This window comes from Oncorhynchus masou, chromosome 21 (genome assembly GCF_036934945.1).
Source record: "Oncorhynchus masou masou isolate Uvic2021 chromosome 21, UVic_Omas_1.1, whole genome shotgun sequence".
NCBI classification, from domain to species: domain Eukaryota; kingdom Metazoa; phylum Chordata; class Actinopteri; order Salmoniformes; family Salmonidae; genus Oncorhynchus; species Oncorhynchus masou.
Genome location: NC_088232.1, coordinates 55,056,018 through 55,083,866, shown reverse-complemented (window position 1 = coordinate 55,083,866; position 27,849 = coordinate 55,056,018). Strand labels below are relative to the sequence as shown.

Genomic DNA, 27,849 nt, shown 5'->3' with positions numbered 1-27,849 from the left:
AACAATGGGAAACCACACTCTGAATGAATTTCTTCCTTAAATAAAGTAAACACTCACAACAATAATCAGACGAGAGATGAAGGTCAGTAAATTAGAAACAGCCAAAAGGTACCTGTATGCATGGAGAGAGGAATCTCTTGCTGAATGGGGAAACAGTGGCTTTATCCCCAGGTGTACACCATCACCACTGCCCACCTTCCCAACTCCGCCCACCTCTCCTACTCCGCCCACCTCTCCTACTCCGCCCACCTCTCCTACTCCGCCCACCTCTCCTACTCCGCCCACCTCTCCTATTCCACCCACCTCTCCTACTCCGCCCACCTCTCCTACTCCGCCCACCTCTCCTACTCCGCCCACCTCTCCTACTCCGCCCACCTCTCCTACTCCGCCCACCTCTCCTATTCCACCCACCTCCCCTACTCCGCCCACCTCTCCTACTCCGCCCACCTCTCCTACTCCGCCCACCTCTCCTACTCCGCCCACCTCTCCTACTCCGCCCACCTCTCCTACTCCGCCCACCTCTCCTACTCCGCCCACCTCTCCTACTCCGCCCACCTCTCCTACTCCGCCCACCTCTCCTATTCCACCCACCTCCCCTACTCCGCCCACCTCTCCTACTCCGCCCACCTATCTGCTACAGGAAGTAAGCACAGCAAAACACAGTAGACAGAGCAGGGAGGGACGACAGTGGTGTTGATGTGAGTCATTACCAGCCACACTTGACATTAACATGTTTATCCACTTGTCCTTCAGACAAGGAGATGACTGGATGTGTGCCCTCGTTAATTAGTTGATTATATATGCTGAAGTGGGTGCGGCTCAAGCTGCATCTCTGTTTCACACCCCAGCCCTGTGGAAATGAATGTGTGTGTTTTTATGCCAATTTTAACCTACTGACCTCTCCTGCCCCTCCCAGGGGACCTATTGACCTCTCCTGCCCCTCCCAGGGGACCTATTGACCTCTCCTGCCCCTCCCAGGGGACCTATTGACCTCTCCTGCCCCTCCCAGGGGACCTATTGACCTCTCCTGCCCCTCCCAGGGGACCTATTGACCTCTCCTGTCCCTCCCAGGGGACCTATTGACCTCTCCTGGGACCTATTGTCCTCTCCTGCCCCTCCCAGGGGACCTATTGACCTCTCCTGCCCCTCCCAGGGGACCTATTGACCTCTCCTGGGACCCATTGACCTCTCCTGCCCCTCCCAGGGGACCTATTGACCTCTCCTGCCCCTCCCAGGGGACCTATTGACCTCTCCTGCCCCTCCCAGGGGACCTATTGACCTCTCCTGGGACCTATTGACCTCTCCTGTCCCTCCCAGGGGACCTATTGACCTCTCCTGCCCCTCCCAGGGGACCTATTGACCTCTCCTGTCCCTCCCAGGGGACCTATTGACCTCTCCTGCCCCTCCCAGGGGACCTATTGACCTCTCCTGCCCCTCCCAGGGGACCTATTGACCTCTCCTGCCCCTCCCAGGGGACCTATTGACCTCTCCTGCCCCTCCCAGGGGACCTATTGACCTCTCCTGTCCCTCCCAGGGGACCTATTGACCTCTCCTGTCCCTCCCAGGGGACCTATTGACCTCTCCTGCCCCTCCCAGGGGACCTATTGACCTCTCCTGCCCCTCCCAGGGGACCTATTGACCTCTCCTGTCCCTCCCAGGGGACCTATTGACCTCTCCTCTCCTGTCCCTCCCAGGGGACCTATTGACCTCTCCTGTCCCTCCCAGGGGACCTATTGACCTCTCCTGTCCCTCCCAGGGGACCTATTGACCTCTCCTGCCCCTCCCAGGGGACCTATTGACCTCTCCTGCCCCTCCCAGGGGACCTATTGACCTCTCCTGCCCCTCCCAGGGGACCTATTGACCTCTCCTCTCCTGTCCCTCCCAGGGGACCTATTGACCTCTCCTGCCCCTCCCAGGGGACCTATTGACCTCTCCTCTCCTGCCCCTCCCAGGGGACCTATTGACCTCTCCTGTCCCTCCCAGGGGACCTATTGACCTCTCCTGTCCCTCCCAGGGGACCTGATTGACCTCTCCTGCCCCTCCCAGGGGACCTATTGACCTCTCCTGCCCCCCTCCCAGGGGACCTATTGACCTCTCCTGTCCCTCCCAGGGGACCTATTGACCTCTCCTGTCCGTCCCAGGGGACCTATTGACCTCTCCTGTCCCCTCCCAGGGGACCTATTGACCTCTCCTGCCCCTCCCAGGGGACCTATTGACCTCTCCTGTCCCTCCCAGGGGACCTATTGACCTCTCCTGTCCCTCCCAGGGGACCTATTGACCTCTCCTGCCCCTCCCAGGGGACCTATTGACCTCTCCTGTCCCTCCCAGGGGACCTATTGACCTCTCCTGTCCCTCCCAGGGGACCTATTGACCTCTCCTGCCCCTCCCAGGGGACCTATTGACCTCTCCTGGGACCTATTGACCTCTCCTGCCCCTCCCAGGGGACCTATTGACCTCTCCTGTCCTGGGACCTATTGACCTCTCCTGTCCCTGCCCCTACAGGTCGGGAAGATGAAGACCTCAAAATGGTGGCAGCAATGTTCAGTCATCAGCTTCCTGTTAGCTGTTTGGCTTCCAGCCTGGATCATGGCCCAGACAACGCCCCCTACCCAGGGCACCACCTCTCCCAAACCCCAGAATGATCGGCTGCAGTTTCGTCTGGTGGGGTACCCCCGGAAGCACAACGAGGGGCGCATCGAGGTCTTCTACAAGGGAGAGTGGGGGACCATCTGTGATGACGACTTCTCTCTGTCCAATGCCAACGTCCTCTGTCGCCAGCTGGGCTTCGTTTCCGCTACGGGGTGGACACATAGTGCCAAGTACGGCAAGGGACTAGGTGAGGGACCTACTGCAAAATGGCATGTATCATTATGTTCTGTTTATATGTTATTATTTAATATGTTCTGTTGATATATTATTATATAATATGTTCTGTTTATATATTATTATATAATATGTTCTGCTTAAATATTATTTTTGAATATGTTTTGTTTATATATTATTTAATATGTTCTGATTATATATTATCATTATTTAATATGTTCTGTTCTGTTGATATATTATTATTTAATATGTTCTGTTTATTGTAATTTAATATGTTCTATTTATATATTATTATTATTTAATATGTTCTGTTCTGTTCTGTTGATATATTATTATCTAATATGTTCTGTTCTGTTGATATATTATTATTTAATATGTTCTGTTTATTGTAATTTAATATGTTCTATTTATATATTATTATTATTTAATATGTTCTGTTCTGTTGATATATTATTATCTAATATGTTCTGTTCTGTTGATATATTATTATCTAATATGTTCTGTTCTGTTGATATATTATTATTTAATGTGTTCTGTTCTGTTGATATATTATTATTTAATATGTTCTGTTTATTGTAATTTAATATGTTCTATTTATATATTATTATTATTTAATGTGTTATATGTCAGAGCATGGCATCATGTTAAAGGTGTTTTAAACGTTTCCTGTTGAAAAGTGATGTTATTTTAGACAACTGCAAACTAGAAGGAGCTTGGCATTCAAGGTGTTGGTCTGATGGAAACTCGTGATGTCATCAGCCTCCATCTTTAGTTCAGTAAATCAGGTGTTAAATGAGGTGAAAAGGGAAACTCGTGATGTCCTCAGCCTCCATCTTTAGTTCAGTAAATCAGGTGTTAAATGAGGTGAAAAGGGAAACTCGTGATGTCCTCAGCCTCCATCTTTAGTTCAGTAAATCAGGTGTTAAATGAGGTGAAAAGGGAAACTGGATGTCATCAGCCTCCATCTTTAGTTCAGTAAATCAGGTGTTAAATGAGGTGAAAAGGGAAACTCGTGATGTCCTCAGCCTCCATCTTTAGTTCAGTAAATCAGGTGTTAAATGAGGTGAAAAGGGAAACAGTGATGTCCTCAGCCTCCATCTTTAGTTCAGTAAATCAGGTGTTAAATGAGGTGAAAAGGGAAACTCGTGATGTCCTCAGCCTCCATCTTTAGTTCAGTAAATCAGGTGTTAAATGAGGTGAAAAGGGAAACTCGTGATGTCATCAGCCTCCATCTTTAGTTCAGTAAATCAGGTGTTAAATGAGGTGAAAAGGGAAACTCGTGATGTCATCAGCCTCCATCTTTAGTTCAGTAAATCAGGTGTTAAATGAGGTGAAAAGGGAAACTCGTGATGTCATCAGCCTCCATCTTTAGTTCAGTAAATCAGGTGTTAAATGAGGTGAAAAGGGAAACTCGTGATGTCATCAGCCTCCATCTTTAGTTCAGTAAATCAGGTGTTAAATGAGGTGAAAAGGGAAACTCGTGATGTCATCAGCCTCCATCTTTAGTTCAGTAAATCAGGTGTTAAATGAGGTGAAAAGGGAAACTCGTGATGTCCTCAGCCTCCATCTTTAGTTCAGTACAATCAGGTGTTAAATGAGGTGAAAAGGGAAACTCGTGATGTCATCAGCCTCCATCTTTAGTTCAGTAAATCAGGTGTTAAATGAGGTGAAAAGGGAAACTTTGATGTCCTCAGCCTCCATCTTTAGTTCAGTAAATCAGGTGTTAAATGAGGTGAAAAGGAAACTCGTGATGTCATCAGCCTCCATATTTAGTTCAGTAAATCAGGTGTTAAATGAGGTGAAAAGGAAATTTCGTGATGTCATCAGCCTCCATCTTTAGTTCAGTAAATCAGGTGTTAAATGAGGTGAAAAGGGAAACTGTGATGTCATCAGCCTCCATCTTTAGTTCAGTAAATCAGGTGTTAAATGAGGTGAAAAGGGTTCTCGTGATGTCATCAGCCTCCATCTTTAGTTCAGTAAATCAGGTGTTAAATGAGGTGAAAAGGGAAACTCGTGATGTCATCAGCCTCCATCTTTAGTTCAGTAAATCAGGTGTTAAATGAGGTGAAAAGGGAAACTCGTGATGTCATCAGCCTCCATCTTTAGTTCAGTAAAATCAGGTGTTAAATGAGGTGAAAAGGGAAACTCGTGATGTCCTCAGCCTCCATCTTTAGTTCAGTACAATCAGGTGTTAAATGAGGTGAAAAGGAGAGTGGAGTACCACTGTAAAGTGGTAACTATTAGTGACTGTCTGTCTGCTCTCCATGCAGGGAAGATCTGGCTGGATAATGTGCAGTGTAACGGAGGGGAGAAGAGCATTGAGCTGTGTAAATCTCGAGGCTGGGGCAACAGTGACTGCACACACGATGAGGACGCTGGAGTCGTCTGCAAGGACGAGAGGCTTCCTGGTTTTGTCGACTCCAACATCATCGATGTAAGGCACTAATTGTATTGTCATGCGCAGTAGGTGGGTTGGGGTCAATTCCATTTAAATTCCAGTCAATTCAGGAAGTTCATCGAAACCCTAATCCTTTTCAATGCTTTTGAATTAGGAACATTTTGAATTGGGATTGCTTTGTCCATAGGTCTCTGGTCAAAAGTAGTGCAATATTTAGGGATTAGGATGCTATTTGACTAGGCCTACTGATTAATATAACACTGTGTTCTTGGTGGATTAATATGAGTCTATAGGGTTCATATGAGTCAGGGTTCATGGACTCTACATAGGGTACAGTCTGTCAGGGTTCATAGACTCTACATAGGGTACAGTCTGTCAGGGTTCATAGACTCTACATAGTGTCCAGTCTGTCAGGGTTCATAGACTCTACATAGGGTACAGTCTGTCAGAGTTCATGGTCTACATAGGGTACAGTCTGTCAGGGTTCATTCCAGTCTGTCAGGGTTCATAGACTCTACATAGGGTACAGTCTGTCAGGGTTCATAGACTCTACATAGTGTCCAGTCTGTCAGGGTTCATAGACTCTACATAGTGTCCAGTCTGTCAGGGTTCATGGTCTACATAGGGTACAGACTGGTAGGATTCATAGACTCTACATAGGGTACAGTCTGTCAGGGTTCATAGACTCTACATAGGGTACAGTCTGTCAGGATTCATAGACTCTACATAGTGTCCAGTCTGTCAGGGTTCATAGACTCTACATAGTGTCCAGTCTGTCAGGGTTCATGGTCTACATAGGGTACAGACTGGTAGGATTCATAGACTCTACATAGGGTACAGTCTGTCAGGGTTCATAGACTCTACATAGGGTACAGTCTGCCAGGGTTCATAGACTCTACATAGTGTCCAGTCTGTCAGGGTTCATGGTCTACATAGGGTACAGACTGGTAGGATTCATAGACTCTACATAGGGTACAGTCTGTCAGGGTTCATAGACTCTACATAGGGTACAGTCTGTCAGGGTTCATAGACTCTACATAGTGTCCAGTCTGTCAGGGTTCATAGACTCTACATAGGGTACAGTCTGTCAGGGTTCATAGACTCTACATAGGGTACAGTCTGTCAGGGTTCATGGTCTACATAGGGTACAGACTGGTAGGATTCATAGACTCTACATAGTGTCCAGTCTGTCAGGGTTCATATACTCTACATAGTGTCCAGTCTGTCAGGGTTCATGGTCTACATAGGGTACAGACTGGTAGGATTCATAGACTCTACATAGGGTACAGTCCGTCAGGGTTCATAGACTCTGCATAGGGTACTGTCTGTCAGGGTTCATGGACTACATAGGGTACAGTCTGTCAGGGTTCATAGACTCTGAATAGGGTACAGTCTGTCAGGGTTCATAGACTCTACATAGGGTACAGTCCGTCAGGGTTCATAGACTCTGCATAGGGTACTGTCTGTCAGGGTTCATGGACTACATAGGGTACAGTCTGTCAGGGTTCATAGACTCTGCATAGGGTACTGTCTGTCAGGGTTCATAGACTCTACATAGGGTACAGTCCGTCAGGGTTCATAGACTCTGCATAGGGTACTGTCTGTCAGGGTTCATAGACTCTACATAGGGTACAGTCCGTCAGGGTTCATAGACTCTGCATAGGGTACTGTCTGTCAGGGTTCATAGACTCTACATAGGGTACATACTGTTAGGGTTCATAGACTCTACATAGGGTACAGTCTGTCAGGGTTCATAGACTCTACATAGGGTACAGTCTGTAGGATTATGCAACATTCAGTCTGCTGTCTGTCTGTAGTAAACACTACATCAAATCAAATCAAATTGATTTATATAGCCCTTCGTACATCAGCTGATATCTCAAAGTACTGTACAGAAACCCAGCCTAAAACCCCAAACAGCAAGCAATGCAGGTGTAGAAGCACGGTGGCTAGGAAAAACTCCCTAGAAAGGCCAAAACCTAGGAAGAAACCTAGAGAGGAACCAGGCTATGTGGGGTGGCCAGTCCTCTTCTGTCTGTGCCGGGTGGTGATTATAACAGAACATGGCCAAGATGTTCAAATGTTCATAAATGACCAGCATGGTCGAATAATAATAAGGCAGAACAGTTGAAACTGGAGCAGCAGCACGGCCAGGTGGACTGGGGGCAGCAAGGAGTCATCATGTCAGGTAGTCCTGGGGCATGGTCCTAGGGCTCAGGTCCTCCGAGAGAGAGAAAGAAAGAGAGAAAGAGAGAATTAGAGAGAGCACACTTACATTCACACAGGACACCGAATAGGACAGGAGAAGTACTCCAGTTATAACAAACTGACCCTCGCCCCCCGACACATAAACTACTGCAGCATAAATACTGGAGGCTGAGACAGGAGGGGTCAGGAGACACTGTGGCCCCATCCGAGGACTCCCCCGGACAGGCCCAAACAGGAAGGATATAACCCCACCCACTTTACCAAAACACAACCCCCACACCACGAGAGGGATATCTTCAACCACCAACTTACCATCCTGAGACAAGGCTGAGTATATCCATTACATGTACTGTAAATAGTACAGTATATTTATTTATTTAACTAGGCAAGTCAGTTAAGAACAAATTCTTATTTACAATTATGTTTTACCCCGGGCAAACCCTAACCCAGACGATGCTAGGCCAATTGGGAGTCCCGTAGGGCGGCGCACAATCACGGCCGGTTGTGACACAGCCTGGAATCGAACTAGGGTCTGTAGTGACGCCTCTTGCACTGAGATGCATTACCTTAGACCGCTGCTCCACTTGGGAGCCAATACATGCTACCGTACATACTACTGTTTCTGGTAGGCTGGAGAGGCTTGTGTTCCTGGAGAGCAACCCTCCTGTAGGTTTAAACTCCAACCCTGTTCCTGGAGAGATATCCTCCTGTAGGTTTAAACTCCAAACCTGTTTCTGGAGAGCTACCCTCCTGTAGGTTTTAACTCCAACCCTGTTCCTGTAGAGAAACTCTCCTGTAGGTTTTAACTCCAACCCTGTTCCTGGAGAGCGACCATCCTGTAGGTTTAAACTCCAAACCTGTTTCTGGAGAGCTACCCTCCTGTAGGTTTTAACTCCAACCCTGTTCCTTGAGAGAAACCCTCCTGTAGGTTTTAACTCTGACCGTGTTCCTGGAGAGCTACCCTTCTCTAGGTTATAACTCCAACCCTGTTCCTTGAGAGAAACCCTCCTGTAGGTTTTAACTCCAACCATGTTCCTGGAGAGCTACCCTCCTGTAGGTTAAAACTCCAAACCTGTTTCTGGAGAGCTACCCTCCTGTAGGTTTTAACTCCAACCCTGTTCCTGTAGAGAAACTCTCCTGTAGGTTTTAACTTCAACCCTGTTCCTGGAGAGCGACCATCCTGTAGGTTAAAACTCCAAACCTGTTTCTGGAGAGCTACCCTCCTGTAGGTTTTAACTCCGACCAAGTTCCTGTAGAGAAACTCTCCGGTAGGTTTTTAACTCCAACCCTGTTCCTGGAGAACCACCCTCCTGTAGGTTAAAACTCCAACCCTGTTCCTGGAGAGCTACCCCCCTTAGGTTAAATCTCCAAACCTGTTCCTGGAGAGCTGCCCTCCTGTAGGTTTTAACTCTGACCCTGTTCCTGGAGAGCTACCCTCCTGTAGGTTTTAACTCTGACCCTGTTCCTGGAGAGCTACCCTCCTATAGGGTTTCAATAGATTAGGGTTGGAGAGCCCTATACTACAGTTTACAATTACACTCTCAAAGACCATTCACTATGTTATAACATGGCCGTGTCATAAGTTAACCGCTAGTGAGTGATTGTCCAACACAGTTGTAGTGTTGAACAGCACATAGGTGCCAGACTGACAGTCTTTTTCCGTTTCCTTTTTCTCTCTCCCTCCCCCTTATTGGACGGTAAGAGCTCTCTAAACAAGAGCTTTCATCAGGGTTGAAGTTTTAATTTTCTTAAACATGGAATTCCTCCACTCCTCAAGCTCCTCCCCCTCCAGCTCCTCCTCCTTCCCCCTCCTCCTCCTTCTTATCCTCCGGCGAATGCTTCTCCTGCTCTTCCAGCTCCTCCTCCTCTCTGTGTTCCTGACTCCTCATCTGACCAGTCTGGCGAACAGACAACAAACCAGGAGTTCAGCCTTCTCCTCTTCCACCCACTCAGTCTGATCTGACTCAATGCAGCGCAGCCTGGGAATCAAGAAACCACAGTTAACAAACCAGTGACTATTACTGCCTTTAGTCACGACCAGTTACTATTACTGCCTTTAGTCAACCAGTTACTATTACTGCCTTTAGTCAACCAGATACTATTACTGCCTTTAGTCAACCAGTTACTATTACTGCCTTTAGTCACGACCAGATACTATTACTGCCTTTAGTCAACCAGTTACTATTAATGCCTTTAGTCACGACCAGATACTATTACTGCCTTTAGTCAACCAGATATTATTACTGCCTTTAGTCAACCAGTTACTATTACTGCCTTTAGTCAACCAGTTACTATTACTGCCTTTAGTCAACCAGTTACTATTACTGCCTTTAGTCAACCAGTTACTATTACTGCCTTTAGTCAACCAGTTATTATTACTGCCTTTAGTCACGACCAGATACTATTACTGCCTTTAGTCAACCAGTTACTATTACTGCCTTTAGTCAACCAGTTACTATTACTGCCTTTAGTCAACCAGTTACTATTACTGCCTTTCGTCAACCAGTTACTATTACTGCCTTTAGTCACAACCAGTTACTATTACTGCCTTTAGTCAACCAGTTACTATTACTGTCTTTCGTCAACCAGTTACTATTACTGCCTTTAGTCAACCAGTTACTATTACTGCCTTTAGTCAACCAGTTACTATTACTGCCTTTAATCAACCAGTTACTATTACTGCCTTTAGTCACGACCAGTTACTATTACTGCCTTTAGTCAACCAGTTACTATTACTGCCTTTAATCAACCAGTTACTATTACTGCCTTTAGTCACGACCAGTTACTATTACTGCCTTTAGTCGACCAGTTACTATTACTGCCTTTAGTCACGACCAGTTACTATTACTGCCTTTTGTCAACCAGTTACTATTACTGCCTTTAATCAACCAGTTACTATTACTGCCTTTAGTCACGACCAGTTACTATTACTGCCTTTCGTCAACCAGTTACTATTACTGCCTTTAATCAACCAGTTACTATTACTGCCTTTAGTCACGACCAGTTACTATTACTGCCTTTAGTCGACCAGTTACTATTACTGCCTTTAGTCACGACCAGTTACTATTACTGCCTTTCGTCAACCAGTTACTATTACTGCCTTTAGTCAACCAGATACTATTACTGCCTTTAGTCAATCCGTTACTATTACTGCCTTTAGTCAACTAGATACTATTACTGCCTTTCGTCAACCAGTTACTATTACTGCCTTTAGTCAACCAGATACTATTACTGCCTTTAGTCAACCAGTTACTATTACTGCCTTTAGTCAACCAGTTACTATTACTGCCTTTAGTCAACCAGTTACTATTACTGCCTTTAGTCAACCAGTTACTATTACTGCCTTTAGTCACGACCAGATACTATTACTGCCTTTAGTCAACCAGTTACTATTACTGCCTTTAGTCAACCAGTTACTATTACTGCCTTTAGTCACGACCAGTTACTATTACTGCCTTTAGTCACGACCAGTTACTATTACTGCCTTTAGTCAACCAGTTACTATTACTGCCTTTAATCAACCAGTTACTATTACTGCCTTTAGTCACGACCCGTTACTATTACTGCCTTTAGTCAACCAGTTAATATTACTGCCTGTAGTCACGACCAGATACTATTACTGCCTTTAGTCAACCAGTTACTATTACTGCCTTTAGTCAACCAGTTACTATTACTGCCTTTAGTCAACCAGTTACTATTACTGCCTTTAGTCAACCAGTTACTATTACTGCCTTTAGTCACGACCAGATACTATTACTGCCTTTAGTCTACCAGTTACTATTACTGCCTTTAGTCACGACCAGTTACTATTACTGCCTTTAATCAACCAGTTACTATTACTGCCTTTAGTCGACCAGTTACTATTACTGCCTTTAGTCAACCAGTTACTATTGCTGCCTTTAATCAACCAGTTACTATTACTGCCTTTGGTCAACCAGTTACTATTACTGCCTTTAATCAACCAGTTACTGTTACTGCCTTTAGTCACGACCAGTTACTATTACTGCCTTTAGTCAGCCAGTTACTATTACTGCCTTTAGTCAACCAGTTACTATTACTGCCTTTAGTCACGACCAGTTACTATTACTGTCTTTAGTCAACCAGTTACTATTACTGCCTTTAGTCACGACCAGTTACTATTACTGCCTTTAGTCACGACCAGTTACTATTACTGCCTTTAGTCAACCAGTTACTATTACTGCCTTTAGTCAACCAGTTACTATTACTGCCTTTAGTCAACCAGTTACTATTACTGCCTTTAGTCAACCAGTTACTATTACTGCCTTTAGTCAACCAGTTACTATTACTGCCTTTAGTCGACCAATTACTATTACTGCCTTTAGTCAACCAGATACTATTGCTGCCTTTAATCAACCAGTTACTATTACTGCCTTTAGTCAACCAGTTACTATTACTGCCTTTAGTCAACCAGATACTATTACTGCCTTTAATCAACCAGTTACTATTACTGCCTTTAGTCGACCAGATACTATTACTGCCTTTAGTCAACCAGTTACTATTACTGCCTTTAGTCAACCAGATACTATTACTGCCTTTAGTCAACCAGTTACTATTACTGCCTTTCGTCAACCAGTTACTATTACTGCCTTTAGTCGACCAGTTACTATTACTGCCTTTAGTCAACCAGTTACTATTGCTGCCTTTAATCAACCAGTTACTATTACTGCCTTTGGTCAACCAGTTACTATTACTGCCTTTAATCAACCAGTTACTGTTACTGCCTTCAGTCACGACCAGTTACTATTACTGCCTTTAGTCAGCCAGTTACTATTACTGCCTTTAGTCAACCAGTTACTATTACTGCCTTTAGTCACGACCAGTTACTATTACTGCCTTTAGTCAACCAGTTACTATTACTGCCTTTCGTCAACCAGTTACTATTACTGCCTTTAGTCAACCAGATACTATTACTGCCTTTAATCAACCAGTTACTATTACTGCCTTTAGTCGACCAGTTACTATTACTGCCTTTAGTCGACCAGTTACTATTGCTGCCTTTAATCAACCAGTTACTATTACTGCCTTTAGTCAACCAGTTACTATTACTGCCTTTAGTCACGACCAGTTACTATTACTGCCTTTAGTCAACCAGTTACTATTACTGCCTTTCGTCAACCAGTTACTATTACTGCCTTTAGTCAACCAGTTACTATTACTGCCTTTCGTCAACCAGTTACTATTACTGCCTTTAATCAACCAGTTACTATTACTGCCTTTAGTCAACCAGATACTATTACTGCCTTTAGTCAACCAGTTACTATTACTGCCTTTAGTCAACCAGATACTATTACTGCCTTTCGTCAACCAGTTACTATTACTGCCTTTAGTCAACCAGATACTATTACTGCCTTTAGTCAACCAGTTACTATTACTGCCTTTAGTCAACCAGTTACTATTACTGCCTTTAGTCAACCAGTTACTATTACTGCCTTTAGTCAACCAGTTACTATTACTGCCTTTAGTCAACCAGTTACTATTACTGCCTTTAGTCAACCAGTTACTATTACTGCCTTTAGTCACGACCAGATACTATTACTGCCTTTAGTCAACCAGTTACTATTACTGCCTTTAGTCAACCAGTTACTATTACTGCCTTTAGTCGACCAGTTACTATTACTGCCTTTAGTCAACCAGTTACTATTACTGCCTTTAGTCAACCAGTTACTATTACTGCCTTTAGTCAACCAGTTACTATTACTGACTTTAGTCACGACCAGTTACTATTACTGCCTTTAGTCAACCAGTTACTATTACTGCCTTTAGTCATGACCAGATACTATTACTGCCTTTAGTCAAACAGTTACTATTACTGCCTTTAGTCAACCAGTTACTATTACTGCCTTTAGTCAACCAGTTACTATTACTGCCTTTAGTCAACCAGTTACTATTACTGCCTTTAGTCAACCAGATATTATTACTGCCTTTAGTCAACCAGTTACTATTACTGCCTTTAGTCAACCAGTTACTATTACTGCCTTTAGTCAACCAGTTACTATTACTGCCTTTAGTCACGACCAGTTACTATTACTGCCTTTAGTCAACCAGTTACTATTACTGCCTTTAGTCACGACCAGATACTATTACTGCCTTTAGTCTACCAGTTACTATTACTGCCTTTAGTCGACCAGTTACTATTACTGCCTTTAGTCAACCAGTTACTATTGCTGCCTTTAATCAACCAGTTACTATTACTGCCTTTGGTCAACCAGTTACTATTACTGCCTTTAATCAACCAGTTACTGTTACTGCCTTTAGTCACGACCAGTTACTATTACTGCCTTTAGTCACCAGTTACTATTACTGCCTTTAGTCAACCAGTTACTATTACTGCCTTTAGTCACGACCAGTTACTATTACTGCCTTTAGTCAACCAGTTACTATTACTGCCTTTAGTCACGACCAGTTACTATTACTGCCTTTAGTCAACCAGTTACTGTTAGTCAACCAGTTACTATTACTCAACCAGTTACTATTACTGCCTTTAGTCAACCAGTTACTATTACTGCCTTTAGTCACAACCAGTTACTATTACTGCCTTTAGTCAACCAGATACTATTACTGCCTTTAGTCAACCAGTTACTATTACTGCCTTTAGTCAACCAGTTACTATTACTGCCTTTAGTCAACCAGTTACTATTACTGCCTTTAGTCAAACAGTTACTATTACTGCCTTTGGTCAACCAGTTACTATTACTGCCTTTGGTCAACCAGATACTATTACTGCCTTTAGTCAACCAGTTACTATTACTGCCTTTAGTCAACCAGATACTATTACTGCCTTTAGTCAACCAGTTACTATTACTGCCTTTAGTCAACCAGTTACTATTACTGCCTTTAGTCAACCAGTTACTATTACTGCCTTTAGTCAACCAGATACTATTACTGCCTTTAGTCAACCAGTTACTATTACTGCCTTTAGTCAACCAGATACTATTACTGCCTTTAGTCAACCAGTTACTATTACTGCCTTTAGTCAACCAGATACTATTACTGCCTTTAGTCAACCAGTTACTATTACTGCCTTTAGTCAACCAGTTACTATTACTGCCTTTAGTCAACCAGTTACTATTACTGCCTTTAGTCAACCAGTTACTATTACTGCCTTTAGTCAACCAGTTACTATTACTGCCTTTAGTCAACCAGTTACTATTACTGCCTTTAGTCACGACCAGATACTATTACTGCCTTTAGTCAACCAGATACTATTACTGCCTTTAGTCAACCAGTTACTATTACTGCCTTTAGTCACGACCAGTTACTATTACTGCCTTTAGTCGACCAGTTACTATTACTGCCTTTAGTCAACCAGTTACTATTACTGCCTTTAGTCAACCAGTTACTATTACTGACTTTAGTCACGACCAGTTACTATTACTGCCTTTAGTCAACCAGTTACTATTACTGCCTTTAGTCATGACCAGATACTATTACTGCCTTTAGTCAAACAGTTACTATTACTGCCTTTAGTCAACCAGTTACTATTACTGCCTTTAGTCAACCAGTTACTATTACTGCCTTTAGTCAACCAGTTACTATTACTGCCTTTAGTCAACCAGATATTATTACTGCCTTTAGTCAACCAGTTACTATTACTGCCTTTAGTCAACCAGTTACTATTACTGCCTTTAGTCAACCAGTTACTATTACTGCCTTTAGTCACGACCAGTTACTATTACTGCCTTTAGTCAACCAGTTACTATTACTGCCTTTAGTCAACCAGATACTATTACTGCCTTTAGTCTACCAGTTACTATTACTGCCTTTAGTCGACCAGTTACTATTACTGCCTTTAGTCAACCAGTTACTATTGCTGCCTTTAATCAACCAGTTACTATTACTGCCTTTGGTCAACCAGTTACTATTACTGCCTTTAATCAACCAGTTACTGTTACTGCCTTTAGTCACGACCAGTTACTATTACTGCCTTTAGTCAGCCAGTTACTATTACTGCCTTTAGTCAACCAGTTACTATTACTGCCTTTAGTCACGACCAGTTACTATTACTGCCTTTAGTCAACCAGTTACTATTACTGCCTTTAGTCACGACCAGTTACTATTACTGCCTTTAGTCAACCAGTTACTGTTACTGCCTTTAGTCAACCAGTTACTATTACTGCCTTTAGTCAACCAGTTACTATTACTGCCTTTAGTCAACCAGTTACTATTACTGCCTTTAGTCACAACCAGTTACTATTACTGCCTTTAGTCAACCAGATACTATTACTGCCTTTAGTCAACCAGTTACTATTACTGCCTGTAGTCAACCAGTTACTATTACTGCCTTTAGTCAACCAGTTACTATTACTGCCTTTAGTCAACCAGTTACTATTACTGCCTTTAGTCACGACCACTTACTATTACTGCCTTTAGTCGACCAGTTACTATTACTGCCTTTAGTCAACCAGTTACTATTACTGCCTTTAATCAACCAGTTACTATTACTGCCTTTAGTCAACCAGATACTATTACTGCCTTTAGTCAACCAGTTACTATTACTGCCTTTAGTCAACCAGATACTATTACTGCCTTTCGTCAACCAGTTACTATTACTGCCTTTAGTCAACCAGATACTATTACTGCCTTTAGTCAACCAGTTACTATTACTGCCTTTAGTCAACCAGTTACTATTACTGCCTTTAGTCAACCAGTTACTATTACTGCCTTTCGTCAACCAGTTACTATTACTGCCTTTAGTCAACCAGTTACTATTACTGCCTTTAGTCAACCAGTTACTATTACTGCCTTTAGTCACGACCAGATACTATTACTGCCTTTAGTCAACCAGATACTATTACTGCCTTTAGTCAACCAGTTACTATTACTGCCTTTAGTCACGACCAGTTACTATTACTGCCTTTAGTCGACCAGTTACTATTACTGCCTTTAGTCAACCAGTTACTATTACTGCCTTTAGTCAACCAGTTACTATTACTGACTTTAGTCACGACCAGTTACTATTACTGCCTTTAGTCAACCAGTTACTATTACTGCCTTTAGTCATGACCAGATACTATTACTGCCTTTAGTCAAACAGTTACTATTACTGCCTTTAGTCAACCAGTTACTATTACTGCCTTTAGTCAACCAGTTACTATTACTGCCTTTAGTCAACCAGTTACTATTACTGCCTTTAGTCAACCAGATATTATTACTGCCTTTAGTCAACCAGTTACTATTACTGCCTTTAGTCAACCAGTTACTATTACTGCCTTTAGTCAACCAGTTACTATTACTGCCTTTAGTCACGACCAGTTACTATTACTGCCTTTAGTCAACCAGTTACTATTACTGCCTTTAGTCACGACCAGATACTATTACTGCCTTTAGTCTACCAGTTACTATTACTGCCTTTAGTCGACCAGTTACTATTACTGCCTTTAGTCAACCAGTTACTATTGCTGCCTTTAATCAACCAGTTACTATTACTGCCTTTGGTCAACCAGTTACTATTACTGCCTTTAATCAACCAGTTACTGTTACTGCCTTTAGTCACGACCAGTTACTATTACTGCCTTTAGTCAGCCAGTTACTATTACTGCCTTTAGTCAACCAGTTACTATTACTGCCTTTAGTCACGACCAGTTACTATTACTGCCTTTAGTCAACCAGTTACTATTACTGCCTTTAGTCACGACCAGTTACTATTACTGCCTTTAGTCAACCAGTTACTGTTACTGCGTTTCGTCAACCAGTTACTATTACTGCCTTTAGTCAACCAGTTACTATTACTGCCTTTAGTCAACCAGTTACTATTACTGCCTTTAGTCACAACCAGTTACTATTACTGCCTTTAGTCAACCAGATACTATTACTGCCTTTAGTCAACCAGTTACTATTACTGCCTGTAGTCAACCAGTTACTATTACTGCCTTTAGTCAACCAGTTACTATTACTGCCTTTAGTCAACCAGTTACTATTACTGCCTTTAGTCACGACCACTTACTATTACTGCCTTTAGTCACGACCACTTACTATTACTGCCTTTAGTCGACCAGTTACTATTACTGCCTTTAGTCAACCAGTTACTATTACTGCCTTTAGTCAACCAGTTACTATTACTGCCTTTAGTCACGACCAGATACTATTACTGCCTTTAGTCAACCAGTTACTATTACTGCCTTTAGTCAACCAGTTACTATTACTGCCTTTAGTCAACCAGTTACTATTACTGCCTTTAGTCAACCAGTTACTATTACTGCCTTTAGTCACGACCAGATACTATTACTGCCTTTAGTCTACCAGTTACTATTACTGCCTTTAGTCACGACCAGTTACTATTACTGCCTTTAATCAACCAGTTACTATTACTGCCTTTAGTCGACCAGTTACTATTACTGCCTTTAGTCAACCAGTTACTATTGCTGCCTTTAATCAACCAGTTACTATTACTGCCTTTGGTCAACCAGTTACTATTACTGCCTTTAGTCAACCAGTTACTATTACTGCCTTTAGTCAACCAGATACTATTACTGCCTTTAATCAACCAGTTACTGTTACTGCCTTTAGTCACGACCAGTTACTATTACTGCCTTTAGTCAGCCAGTTACTATTACTGCCTTTAATCAACCAGTTACTATTACTGCCTTTAGTCACGACCAGTTACTATTACTGCCTTTAGTCACGACCAGATACTATTACTGCCTTTAGTCAACCAGTTACTATTACTGCCTTTAGTCAACCAGTTACTATTACTGCCTTTAGTCAACCAGTTACTATTACTGCCTTTAGTCACGACCAGTTACTATTACTGCCTTTAGTCAACCAGTTACTATTACTGCCTTTAGTCACGACCAGATACTATTACTGCCTTTAGTCAAACAGTTACTATTACTGCCTTTAGTCAACCAGTTACTATTACTGCCTTTAGTCAACCAGTTACTATTACTGCCTTTAGTCAACCAGTTACTATTACTGCCTTTAGTCACGACCAGATACTATTACTGCCTTTAGTCAACCAGATATTATTACTGCCTTTAGTCAACCAGTTACTATTACTGCCTTTAGTCAACCAGTTACTATTACTGCCTTTAGTCACGACCAGATACTATTACTGCCTTTAGTCAACCAGTTACTATTGCTGCCTTTAATCAACCAGTTACTATTACTGCCTTTGGTCAACCAGTTACTATTACTGCCTTTAATCAACCAGTTACTGTTACTGCCTTTAGTCACGACCAGTTACTATTACTGCCTTTAGTCAGCCAGTTACTATTACTGCCTTTAGTCAACCAGTTACTATTACTGCCTTTAGTCACGACCAGTTACTATTACTGCCTTTAGTCAACCAGTTACTATTACTGCCTTTAGTCACGACCAGTTACTATTACTGCCTTTAGTCAACCAGTTACTGTTACTGCGTTTCGTCAACCAGTTACTATTACTGCCTTTAGTCAACCAGTTACTATTACTGCCTTTAGTCAACCAGTTACTATTACTGCCTTTAGTCACAACCAGTTACTATTACTGCCTTTAGTCAACCAGATACTATTACTGCCTTTAGTCAACCAGTTACTATTACTGCCTGTAGTCAACCAGTTACTATTACTGCCTTTAGTCAACCAGTTACTATTACTGCCTTTAGTCACGACCACTTACTATTACTGCCTTTAGTCGACCAGTTACTATTACTGCCTTTAGTCAACCAGTTACTATTACTGCCTTTAATCAACCAGTTACTATTACTGCCTTTAGTCAACCAGATACTATTACTGCCTTTAGTCAACCAGTTACTATTACTGCCTTTAGTCAACCAGATACTATTACTGCCTTTCGTCAACCAGTTACTATTACTGCCTTTAGTCAACCAGATACTATTACTGCCTTTAGTCAACCAGTTACTATTACTGCCTTTAGTCAACCAGTTACTATTACTGCCTTTAGTCAACCAGTTACTATTACTGCCTTTAGTCAACCAGTTACTATTACTGCCTTTAGTCAACCAGTTACTATTACTGCCTTTAGTCAACCAGTTACTATTACTGCCTTTAGTCACGACCAGATACTATTACTGCCTTTAGTCAACCAGATACTATTACTGCCTTTAGTCAACCAGTTACTATTACTGCCTTTAGTCACGACCAGTTACTATTACTGCCTTTAGTCGACCAGTTACTATTACTGCCTTTAGTCAACCAGTTACTATTACTGCCTTTAGTCAACCAGTTACTATTACTGACTTTAGTCACGACCAGTTACTATTACTGCCTTTAGTCAACCAGTTACTATTACTGCCTTTAGTCATGACCAGATACTATTACTGCCTTTAGTCAAACAGTTACTATTACTGCCTTTAGTCAACCAGTTACTATTACTGCCTTTAGTCAACCAGTTACTATTACTGCCTTTAGTCAACCAGTTACTATTACTGCCTTTAGTCAACCAGATATTATTACTGCCTTTAGTCAACCAGTTACTATTACTGCCTTTAGTCAACCAGTTACTATTACTGCCTTTAGTCAACCAGTTACTATTACTGCCTTTAGTCACGACCAGTTACTATTACTGCCTTTAGTCAACCAGTTACTATTACTGCCTTTAGTCACGACCAGATACTATTACTGCCTTTAGTCTACCAGTTACTATTACTGCCTTTAGTCGACCAGTTACTATTACTGCCTTTAGTCAACCAGTTACTATTGCTGCCTTTAATCAACCAGTTACTATTACTGCCTTTGGTCAACCAGTTACTATTACTGCCTTTAATCAACCAGTTACTGTTACTGCCTTTAGTCACGACCAGTTACTATTACTGCCTTTAGTCAGCCAGTTACTATTACTGCCTTTAGTCAACCAGTTACTATTACTGCCTTTAGTCACGACCAGTTACTATTACTGCCTTTAGTCAACCAGTTACTATTACTGCCTTTAGTCACGACCAGTTACTATTACTGCCTTTAGTCAACCAGTTACTGTTACTGCGTTTAGTCAACCAGTTACTATTACTGCCTTTAGTCAACCAGTTACTATTACTGCCTTTAGTCAACCAGTTACTATTACTGCCTTTAGTCACAACCAGTTACTATTACTGCCTTTAGTCAACCAGATACTATTACTGCCTTTAGTCAACCAGTTACTATTACTGCCTGTAGTCAACCAGTTACTATTACTGCCTTTAGTCAACCAGTTACTATTACTGCCTTTAGTCAACCAGTTACTATTACTGCCTTTAGTCACGACCACTTACTATTACTGCCTTTAGTCGACCAGTTACTATTACTGCCTTTAGTCAACCAGTTACTATTACTGCCTTTAGTCAACCAGTTACTATTACTGCCTTTAGTCACGACCAGATACTATTACTGCCTTTAGTCAACCAGTTACTATTACTGCCTTTAGTCAACCAGTTACTATTACTGCCTTTAGTCAACCAGTTACTATTACTGCCTTTAGTCAACCAGTTACTATTACTGCCTTTAGTCACGACCAGATACTATTACTGCCTTTAGTCTACCAGTTACTATTACTGCCTTTAGTCACGACCAGTTACTATTACTGCCTTTAATCAACCAGTTACTATTACTGCCTTTAGTCGACCAGTTACTATTACTGCCTTTAGTCAACCAGTTACTATTGCTGCCTTTAATCAACCAGTTACTATTACTGCCTTTGGTCAACCAGTTACTATTACTGCCTTTAGTCAACCAGTTACTATTACTGCCTTTAGTCAACCAGATACTATTACTGCCTTTAATCAACCAGTTACTGTTACTGCCTTTAGTCACGACCAGTTACTATTACTGCCTTTAGTCAGCCAGTTACTATTACTGCCTTTAATCAACCAGTTACTATTACTGCCTTTAGTCAGCCAGTTACTATTACTGCCTTTAATCAACCAGTTACTATTACTGCCTTTAGTCACGACCAGTTACTATTACTGCCTTTAGTCACGACCAGATACTATTACTGCCTTTAGTCAACCAGTTACTATTACTGCCTTTAGTCAACCAGTTACTATTACTGCCTTTAGTCAACCAGTTACTATTACTGCCTTTAGTCACGACCAGTTACTATTACTGCCTTTAGTCAACCAGTTACTATTACTGCCTTTAGTCACGACCAGATACTATTACTGCCTTTAGTCAAACAGTTACTATTACTGCCTTTAGTCAACCAGTTACTATTACTGCCTTTAGTCAACCAGTTACTATTACTGCCTTTAGTCAACCAGTTACTATTACTGCCTTTAGTCACGACCAGATACTATTACTGCCTTTAGTCAACCAGATATTATTACTGCCTTTAGTCAACCAGTTACTATTACTGCCTTTAGTCAACCAGTTACTATTACTGCCTTTAGTCACGACCAGATACTATTACTGCCTTTAGTCAACCAGTTACTATTGCTGCCTTTAATCAACCAGTTACTATTACTGCCTTTGGTCAACCAGTTACTATTACTGCCTTTAATCAACCAGTTACTGTTACTGCCTTTAGTCACGACCAGTTACTATTACTGCCTTTAGTCACGACCAGTTACTATTACTGCCTTTAGTCAGCCAGTTACTATTACTGCCTTTAGTCAACCAGTTACTATTACTGCCTTTAGTCACGACCAGTTACTATTACTGCCTTTAGTCAACCAGTTACTATTACTGCCTTTCGTCAACCAGTTACTATTACTGCCTTTAGTCAACCAGTTACTATTACTGCCTTTAGTCAACCAGTTACTATTACTGCCTTTAGTCAACCAGTTACTATTACTGCCTTTAGTCAACCAGTTACTATTACTGCCTTTAGTCATGACCAGTTACTATTACTGCCTTTAGTCACGACCAGTTACTATTACTGCCTTTAGTCAACCAGTTACTATTACTGCCTTTAGTCACGACCAGTTACTATTACTGCCTTTAGTCAACCAGATACTATTACTGCCTTTAGTCAACCAGTTACTATTACTGCCTGTAGTCAACCAGTTACTATTACTGCCTTTAGTCAACCAGTTACTATTACTGCCTTTAGTCAACCAGTTACTATTACTGCCTTTAGTCAACCAGTTACTATTACTGCCTTTAGTCACGACCAGATACTATTACTGCCTTTAGTCAACCAGTTACTATTACTGCCTTTAGTCAACCAGTTACTATTACTGCCTTTAGTCTCGACCACTTACTATTACTGCCTTTAGTCGACCAGTTACTATTACTGCCTTTAGTCAACCAGTTACTATTACTGCCTTTAGTCAACCAGTTACTATTACTGCCTTTAGTCACGACCAGATACTATTACTGCCTTTAGTGAACCAGTTACTATTACTGCCTTTAGTCAACCAGTTACTATTACTGCCTTTGGTCAACCAGTTACTATTACTGCCTTTAGTCAACCAGTTACTATTACTGCCTTTAGTCACGACCAGATACTATTACTGCCTTTAATCAACCAGTTACTGTTACTGCCTTTAGTCACGACCAGTTACTATTACTGCCTTTAGTCAGCCAGTTACTATTACTGCCTTTAATCAACCAGTTACTATTACTGCCTTTAGTCAGCCAGTTACTATTACTGCCTTTAATCAACCAGTTACTATTACTGCCTTTAGTCACGACCAGTTACTATTACTGCCTTTAGTCAACCAGTTACTATTACTGCCTTTAGTCACGACCAGATACTATTACTGCCTTTAGTCAACCAGTTACTATTACTGCCTTTAGTCAACCAGTTACTATTACTGCCTTTAGTCAACCAGTTACTATTACTGCCTTTAGTCAACCAGATACTATTACTGCCTTTAATCAACCAGTTACTATTACTGCCTTTAGTCAACCAGTTACTATTACTGCCTTTAGTCACGACCAGTTACTATTTCTGCCTTTAGTCAACCAGTTACTATTACTGCCTTTAGTCAACCAGTTACTATTACTGCCTTTAGTCGACCAATTACTATTACTGCCTTTAGTCAACCAGATACTATTACTGCCTTTAATCAACCAGTTACTATTACTGCCTTTAGTCAGCCAGTTACTATTACTGCCTTTAGTCAACCAGTTACTATTACTGCCTTTAGTCACGACCAGTTACTATTACTGCCTTTAGTCAACCAGTTACTATTACTGCCTTTAGTCAACCAGTTACTATTACTGCCTTTAGTCAACCAGTTACTATTACTGCCTTTAGTCAACCAGTTACTATTACTGCCTTTAGTCAACCAGTTACTATTACTGCCTTTCGTCAACCAGTTACTATTACTGCCTTTAGTCAACCAGATACTATTACTGCCTTTAATCAACCAGTTACTATTACTGCCTTTAGTCGACCAGTTACTATTACTGCCTTTAGTCGACCAGTTACTATTGCTGCCTTTAATCAACCAGTTACTATTACTGCCTTTAGTCAACCAGTTACTATTACTGCCTTTAGTCACGACCAGTTACTATTACTGCCTTTAGTCAACCAGTTACTATTACTGCCTTTAGTCAACCAGTTACTATTACTGCCTTTAGTCAACCAGTTACTATTACTGCCTTTAGTCAACCAGTTACTATTACTGCCTTTAATCAACCAGTTACTATTACTGCCTTTAGTCAACCAGATACTATTACTGCCTTTAGTCAACCAGTTACTATTACTGCCTTTAGTCAACCAGATACTATTACTGCCTTTAGTCAACCAGTTACTATTACTGCCTTTAGTCAACCAGATACTATTACTGCCTTTAGTCAACCAGTTACTATTACTGCCTTTAGTCAACCAGTTACTATTACTGCCTTTAGTCAACCAGTTACTATTACTGCCTTTAGTCAACCAGTTACTATTACTGCCTTTAGTCAACCAGTTACTATTACTGCCTTTAGTCAACCAGTTACTATTACTGCCTTTAGTCACGACCAGATACTATTACTGCCTTTAGTCAACCAGTTACTATTACTGCCTTTAGTCAACCAGTTACTATTACTGCCTTTAGTCAACCAGTTACTATTACTGCCTTTAGTCGACCAGTTACTATTACTGCCTTTAGTCAACCAGTTACTATTACTGCCTTTAGTCAACCAGTTACTATTACTGACTTTAGTCACGACCAGTTACTATTACTGCCTTTAGTCAACCAGTTACTATTACTGCCTTTAGTCATGACCAGATACTATTACTGCCTTTAGTCAAACAGTTACTATTACTGCCTTTAGTCAACCAGTTACTATTACTGCCTTTAGTCAACCAGTTACTATTACTGCCTTTAGTCAACCAGTTACTATTACTGCCTTTAGTCAACCAGATATTATTACTGCCTTTAGTCAACCAGTTACTATTACTGCCTTTAGTCACGACCAGATACTATTACTGCCTTTAGTCAACCAGTTACTATTACTGCCTTTAGTCAACCAGTTACTATTACTGCCTTTAGTCAACCAGTTACTATTACTGCCTGTAGTCACGACCAGTTACTATTACTGCCTTTAGTCAACCAGATATTATTACTGCCTTTAGTCAACCAGTTACTATTACTGCCTTTAGTCAACCAGTTACTATTACTGCCTTTAGTCAACCAGTTACTATTACTGCCTTTAGTCGACCAGTTACTATTACTGCCTTTAGTCAACCAGTTACTATTACTGCCTTTAGTCACGACCAGATACTATTACTGCCTTTAGTCTACCAGTTACTATTACTGCCTTTAACCAGTTACTATTACTGCCTTTAGTCAACCAGTTACTATTGCTGCCTTTAATCAACCAGTTACTATTACTGCCTTTGGTCAACCAGTTACTATTACTGCCTTTAATCAACCAGTTACTGTTACTGCCTTTAGTCACGACCAGTTACTATTACTGCCTTTAGTCAGCCAGTTACTATTACTGCCTTTAGTCAACCAGTTACTATTACTGCCTTTAGTCACGACCAGTTACTATTACTGCCTTTAGTCAACCAGTTACTATTACTGCCTTTAGTCAACCAGTTACTATTACTGCCTTTAGTCAACCAGTTACTGTTACTGCGTTTCGTCAACCAGTTACTATTACTGCCTTTAGTCAACCAGTTACTATTACTGCCTTTAGTCAACCAGTTACTATTACTGCCTTTAGTCACGACCACTTACTATTACTGCCTTTAGTCAACCAGTTACTATTACTGCCTTTAGTCGACCAGTTACTATTACTGCCTTTAGTCAACCAGTTACTATTACTGCCTTTAGTCAACCAGTTACTATTACTGCCTTTAGTCTACCAGTTACTATTACTGCCTTTAGTCACGACCAGATACTATTAATGCCTTTAGTCAACCAGTTACTATTACTGCCTTTAGTCACGACCAGATACTATTACTGCCTTTAGTCAACCAGTTACTATTACTGCCTTTAGTCAACCAGTTACTATTACTGCCTTTAGTCACGACCAGATACTATTACTGCCTTTAGTCTACCAGTTACTATTACTGCCTTTAGTCACGACCAGTTACTATTACTGCCTTTAATCAACCAGTTACTATTACTGCCTTTAGTCGACCAGTTACTATTACTGCCTTTAGTCAACCAGTTACTATTGCTGCCTTTAATCAACCAGTTACTATTACTGCCTTTGGTCAACCAGTTACTATTACTGCCTTTTTTCAACCAGTTACTATTACTGCCTTTAGTCAACCAGATACTATTACTGCCTTTAATCAACCAGTTACTGTTACTGCCTTTAGTCACGACCAGTTACTATTACTGCCTTTAGTCAGCCAGTTACTATTACTGCCTTTAATCAACCAGTTACTATTACTGCCTTTAGTCAGCCAGTTACTATTACTGCCTTTAATCAACCAGTTACTATTACTGCCTTTAGTCACGACCAGTTACTATTACTGCCTTTAGTCACGACCAGATACTATTACTGCCTTTAGTCAACCAGTTACTATTACTGCCTTTAGTCAACCAGTTACTATTACTGCCTTTAGTCAACCAGTTACTATTACTGCCTTTAGTCACGACCAGTTACTATTACTATCTTTAGTCAACCAGTTACTATTACTGCCTTTAGTAGATACTATTACTGCCTTTAGTCAAACAGTTACTATTACTGCCTTTAGTCAAACAGTTACTATTACTGCCTTTAGTCAACCAGTTACTATTACTGCCTTTAGTCAACCAGTTACTATTACTGCCTTTAGTCAACCAGATATTATTACTGCCTTTAGTCAACCAGTTACTATTACTGCCTTTAGTCAACCAGTTACTATTACTGCCTTTAGTCACGACCAGATACTATTACTGCCTTTAGTCAACCAGTTACTATTGCTGCCTTTAATCAACCAGTTACTATTACTGCCTTTGGTCAACCAGTTACTATTACTGCCTTTAATCAACCAGTTACTGTTACTGCCTTTAGTCACGACCAGTTACTATTACTGCCTTTAGTCAGCCAGTTACTATTACTGCCTTTAGTCAACCAGTTACTATTACTGCCTTTAGTCACGACCAGTTACTATTACTGCCTTTAGTCAACCAGTTACTATTACTGCCTTTAGTCACGACCAGTTACTATTACTGCCTTTAGTCAACCAGTTACTATTACTGCCTTTAGTCAACCAGTTACTATTACTGCCTTTAGTCAACCAGTTACTATTACTGCCTTTAGTCATGACCAGTTACTATTACTGCCTTTAGTCACGACCAGTTACTATTACTGCCTTTAGTCAACCAGTTACTATTACTGCCTTTAGTCACGACCAGTTACTATTACTGCCTTTAGTCAACCAGATACTATTACTGCCTTTAGTCAACCAGTTACTATTACTGCCTGTAGTCAACCAGTTACTATTACTGCCTTTAGTCAACCAGTTACTATTACTGCCTTTAGTCAACCAGTTACTATTACTGCCTTTAGTCAACCACTTACTATTACTGCCTTTAGTCGACCAGTTACTATTACTGCCTTTAGTCAACCAGTTACTATTACTGCCTTTAGTCAACCAGTTACTATTACTGCCTTTAGTCACGACCAGATACTATTACTGCCTTTAGTGAACCAGTTACTATTACTGCCTTTAGTCAACCAGTTACTATTACTGCCTTTGGTCAACCAGTTACTATTACTGCCTTTAGTCAACCAGTTACTATTACTGCCTTTAGTCACGACCAGATACTATTACTGCCTTTAATCAACCAGTTACTGTTACTGCCTTTAGTCACGACCAGTTACTATTACTGCCTTTAGTCAGCCAGTTACTATTACTGCCTTTAGTCACGACCAGATACTATTACTGCCTTTAATCAACCAGTTACTGTTACTGCCTTTAGTCGACCAGTTACTATTACTGCCTTTAGTCACGACCAGTTACTATTACTGCCTTTAGTCAGCCAGTTACTATTACTGCCTTTAATCAACCAGTTACTATTACTGCCTTTAGTCACGACCAGTTACTATTACTGCCTTTAGTCAGCCAGTTACTATTACTGCCTTTAATCAACCAGTTACTATTACTGCCTT

The 27,849-nt window shown here is 41.4% G+C and overlaps 1 pseudogene; it reads left to right on the top strand.

Annotated features, from left to right (window-relative positions):
* LOC135508546 (lysyl oxidase homolog 3B-like) overlaps positions 1-27,849 on the top strand; it is a 117,637-nt pseudogene that overhangs the window by 17,535 nt on the left and 72,253 nt on the right.